Genomic DNA, 5,078 nt, shown 5'->3' on the forward strand with positions numbered 1-5,078 from the left:
GCATTCACTGCACGACGACAGAGTGGCTAAAGCAACAACAGTCTTCTGACCCACGCTTCTTCATTGAATTCTCTGATTCACTCATCGGAACCAAAGTTAAAAAATGTAAGAAGTTTCCTGTAACAAAGATTACATGATATACTGTTTACAAATGTATTTCAGCAATACTTTACTTTTTCTGTTTCCATTCAGTTTCCCCGGCCTGATCTTGATACTACTCCCTATCTTAATTTGTTTCTTTCCATGATTCAGTTGCTATGTTGATGGGGAATCCAAGGCCAAGTCACAGGGCTCAAAGGCAAGTGGGATGCGAACTCGGGAATGAAGATGGATATCGCAGGTGTGTGGACATGCTTACTGCTTCCATTAAAATTTTTAGTGTCTCTTAGTGACTCTGGAAGAACCCTGTTTCCATTGTGGCTTCATAAAAAATGTGATAAATTCAAAAAGATATTAGCACCATCATGAAGAATTATTTGCTTCTGCAAAACGGCTCCGAAATCCCTACCTCAGCTCATAATTGGTGAAATATTGTCACCACTGTGTAACATTGTCACCTTCTATTCCAGTGCCATATTAGCAGGATACCAAATTACAAAATGCATGACTTTATTTTTTAGATCAGATTAGATTACATTACAGTGTGGAAACAGGCCCTTCGGTCCAACAAGTCCACACCGACCCGCCGATGCGCAACCCACCCATACCCCTGCATTTACCGCTTACCTAACCCCTGCATTTACCCCTAACCTTTTGTTCAAATTTCTTCTATTCTCCTAGTTTGCATATCCCAACAAATCCCAATATTCCCTGATTATCTGGTGACTGCCAGATGCAACACAGATACATTGTCCTCCAAATTCTTGGTTGTCAATTCACACTTGTAAATTCAAAATCTTCCATGTTCATCCACTGAGTTCTTTATTTTTTTGAACTGGTGTGAATCTTGTTTTATAAACTCTCCATCAAAGTGTTAGATATTGTCCTGTGCTGTCAAAGTTACCAGCGTGTGCAATGGTGAAATAAGTTACAGATCGATTTGCAGTAAGTCAAATGAAATGGCAGATACAAACACCATAAACAATAGTAAGTCTAATGATTGGGAGTAGATTCGGATTAGTTTATGTTTTCGCTGAGGTTGCTGCCCACCATTCCTGCAAATGCATTCACTTCTGTCTTCATTTATTTCGCAACTGCCAGTTCCAGCTGGTTGATGGTCACTTGGTCCACATCCCTCCATTCCTTGCACATTCATCTGCTTATGGGCTAAAAGACTCTTAAATACAACTATCATATCTGTCTCCATTAACATCCATGATATTATGTTCCAGACGCCTACTATTCGCTGTGGAAAAACAACCTTGCCACACATCTCGTTTGAACTTTCCCACTTTCGTCTTAACTGTATGCTCCACAGTTTGAGACATTTCAATTCTGGGAAAGAGATTCTGACTGTCAACTCTATTTCTGTGTCTCATAATTGTATACACTTCCACAGAGTCTCCCCTCAGCCTCCGCTGCTCCGAGGAAATCAACCTGAGTTCTTCCAGAGTCTCTTCATAGCTCATACCATCTAATACAACAAACATCCTGCTAAACCTCTTCTGCACCCTTCATATCCTCCCTGTATTGTGGCGACCAGAATTCAACACAACACCCTAAGTGAAGCCGAACTGAAATCTTATAAAGCTGCAACATGACATCCTAACTCTCCTTTCTCCCCTGCACTTTGTGTCGAGTTCATGAGCTTCTATATTTTCCCACACAGCTCTATCCTTTACAAACTTTACCTCACAACGTTACCCGTCCCCTAACCCCATTCCTATAGTGTCGACATGCCAACAATCACATGGCAACCACCACACCAAAACTGGGACAGTGAAGGTGACTCGAACTACCACAGTAACCGACGACCTAGTCTCACTCCGCCTCTAATATGGTGCCTTTCCCATACCTTCCACAATGCCTGTCTAATCTGCCTACAAGCAGGCTACCCCAATTGCCTAGAGCTGACTTCCCCAACATCACTGCTGCTGCAGGGGCCCCCGAATCTCTCCTTGAGAATTTCATCGAACTGATCCACAAATGACAGGAACGGACAGTGACTGCATGGATTAGTGATCAGAAATGCAAGATTGAAAAATCTACTGGAGCATTCCGGGGATGTTATGAGTAGTTTGTGTTGCCAACTCTCTTGACTGCAGTGACACAGATTCCCTGATCTGATTGTCCCATAAATGTCAAAGTCCGTGGACACGCTGTTCCAGGATCTCCTGACTGAATCCTGTCTTTCTTGCCCTAACTGAGAACTGGTTCCCTGAGGCTTTGAGACGTGCCCATTTGTTTGAAGCACATGCAGCGTTTTTGCTGCTTTAGCTGCTGTTCGAAGTGCCTGACAGATGAGCCCCTTGACTGTTCAGCGCTAACAACAACGAAAAGGGGCCTGACTAATGTCTGCGACAAAAACCCAGGCAAGACAGGAACACTGTGAAACATGAGGTTCTGATCGAAGCATCAAAGTGTAAAAAAGCAAAGGACAGGCAGAGATGCTGTGCCAGTCCCCGAGCAGGACGTGTCTCAGGCGCTGGAGAGTTTGTAGTGTTCTTTGAGTAATAGTGTACTTTGTGGACAGGTAATTGTACATCTTGATGCACTGTATTTTTTAAACTCGGGCTCATTTCGCCAGCTCTGCAAGTATCTATTGAACTGATTAATGTGAGAATCGGCTCTCTGAGTAATATGCCTCTGATACCACACACAGTTGTGTCCTACATCAGTGAATATGCAATCTTATTGAACTCAGGCCTTTGAACTGAGAAAGTAAAGCCGTCACAAACACACCTATTGATTCTGGTTGTTTTTACACGCTGATGAAAAACATTCTTAATGATTTATAAGGATGTTCCCAGGGTTGGAGTGGTTTCAGCTACAGGGCGAGGCTGAATAGGCTGGGGCTCTTTTCGCTGGAGCTTCGGAGGCTGAGGGTTGACCGTATAGAGGTTTACAAAATCACGAGGGGCATTGATAGGGTAAACAGAAAAGGTATTTTCCCTGTGGTGGGTTGTCCAGAACGAGAGGGCATCGGTTGAGGGTGAGAGGAAAAAGTTAAAAGGAACCTAAGTGGCAATGTTTTCATGCAGAAGATGGTTTCTGTGTGGAATGAGCTGCCAGAGGAAGTTGTGGAGGCTGGTACAATGACAACATTTTAAAGACATCTGGTTGAGTATATGAAGGGTTTAGAGGGATACGGGCCAAGTGCTGGCAAATAGGACTACAAAACTGGTTCGAAAATCTGGTCAGCATGGACGAGTTGTACTGCACATCTCTGTGACTCAATGTGCTTTAAAAACATCAGATCTTTTCCTGCTTCACAGAGTTATCAAAATCTCTCGTTCAATAAATCCGAGTCATCATCATCATCATCAAAATCCAAACTGTTGATTACTTCAATAGTTTCATCGTCTCCATTTTGTTTTCTGAAATGCCATTTGACATGAGGTGGACCTGGTGGGCAACTTTGTTTTACTTCTGATGTTCGGAGTTGGGAGTTGGTGGGAAGGGGCGGCGTGCAGCAGGAATGAAGTGATAACATTGAGAGTAAGTGCTGAACATGTAGAAAGTGACAGGTGAATAGGAACCGAAAACAAATTGATTTTGCACGAATGCGAGTCTGACTTGACCAAAAGGTCGTCAGTATGCTTTCTTACACACAGACACGGGAGACGAGAAATAAAGCTAACACACACAAAAAAAATGAACTAATAAAGCTGCTTTTCGGATTCTTTTATGAGGGGTGCACGATTCTCAGAAACACTGCAATACCAGGTTGATATGCGAAGTTGGTTGATCAAGCTCCTAATCCAACTTCTTCCTGCAAAATTCAGAATAATATTTAGTTCCTAATTCATGGATGGATCAGATATTAAAGCTGACAAGAACAGAAATGATCTCAGCTAAAACATCGAGAAGTGATACTGATGTTATCATCATGATTAGAGTGGTGCTGGAAAAGCACAGCAGGTCAGACAGCATCCAAGGAGCAGGAAAATCGACTTTTTGGGCAAAAGCCCTTTATCAGGGATTACGCTGGGAGCCTCGTGGGTGAGGAGATAAATGGGATGGGGTGGGGGTAGGTTGAAGGTAGCTAAACTGCAATAAATGTGTCGAGGTGGGGGTAAAGGTGATACGTCGGAGAGAAGAGTGGGGCAGATAGGCGGGAAGGAAGATTAACAGGTGGTACAGGTCATGAAGATGGTGCTGAGCTGGGAGTTGGAACTGGGATAAAGTGGGGGTGTAGGAGAAGTGAGGAAGCTGGTGAAATCCACATTCATGCCATGGGGTTGAAGTGTCCCAAGACGGTAGATGAGGCGTTTTTCCTTCAGGTGTTGGGTGGGTGAGGAAGTGGCGATGGACGAGGCCCAGGACCTGCATGTCCTTGGCAGAGTAGAAGGGCGAATTGAAAGCTTCAGCCATGGAGCAGTGGGTTTGATTGGTGTGGGTGTCCCGGAGATGTTGTCTGAAGTGCTCTGTGAGAAGGTGTCCGGTCTTCCTAATGTAGAGGAGACTGAAACAGGAGCAACAAATACAATAAATGACATTGGTGGATGTGCAGGTGAAGCTTTGACGGATGTGGCAGGCACCTTTCGGGCCTTGGACGGAGGTGAGCTGGGAGATGTGGGCGCAAATTTTGCAATTCCTCAGCCGACTCTTCCTCATCTCCACTCGTCCAAGCGATGATGCGAACTTAGCATGCACATCCCCGAAAGCTTTCTTGTAAACCTGTTTCAACTTGTCGCGACAGTCTCCACAATCCTTCCGATCGTGTGGTTTCCAGAACAGGAAACAATGCTCCAGCTGAACCTGAACTGGTGCATTATAAAAAACACAACATCACCTCATTGCTCTCAAAGTTTCTGTCACTGTGAACAAGGACCAGGAGACAATGTTCTTTATGGGGTGTTGTCTCAGCCTATCCTGCCTACATAGATTCCATCAGTCCATGTACATCCTGCTCCTGTTAAACCCCTTTTTGATTTGGAGCCAAATTGTCGATTGACTCTTCTTCTGCCCGAAATTTA

General features: G+C 44.2%; 1 non-coding gene across 1 annotated transcript; it reads right to left on the minus strand.

The window, feature by feature from the left end:
* Positions 1–3,788: 3,788 nt before the first annotated feature.
* LOC122546359 (U2 spliceosomal RNA) lies at positions 3,789–3,973 on the minus strand. Its single transcript, XR_006310726.2, has one exon. It is a non-coding gene; the product is annotated as a U2 spliceosomal RNA (small nuclear RNA).
* Between the last annotated feature and the right edge of the window lie 1,105 nt (positions 3,974–5,078).

The sequence above is a fragment of the Chiloscyllium plagiosum genome, unplaced genomic scaffold, assembly GCF_037043375.1.
Source record: "Chiloscyllium plagiosum isolate Xiang-an unplaced genomic scaffold, Cpla_swu_hap1 HiC_scaffold_18, whole genome shotgun sequence".
In the NCBI taxonomy this organism is placed as follows: domain Eukaryota; kingdom Metazoa; phylum Chordata; class Chondrichthyes; order Orectolobiformes; family Hemiscylliidae; genus Chiloscyllium; species Chiloscyllium plagiosum.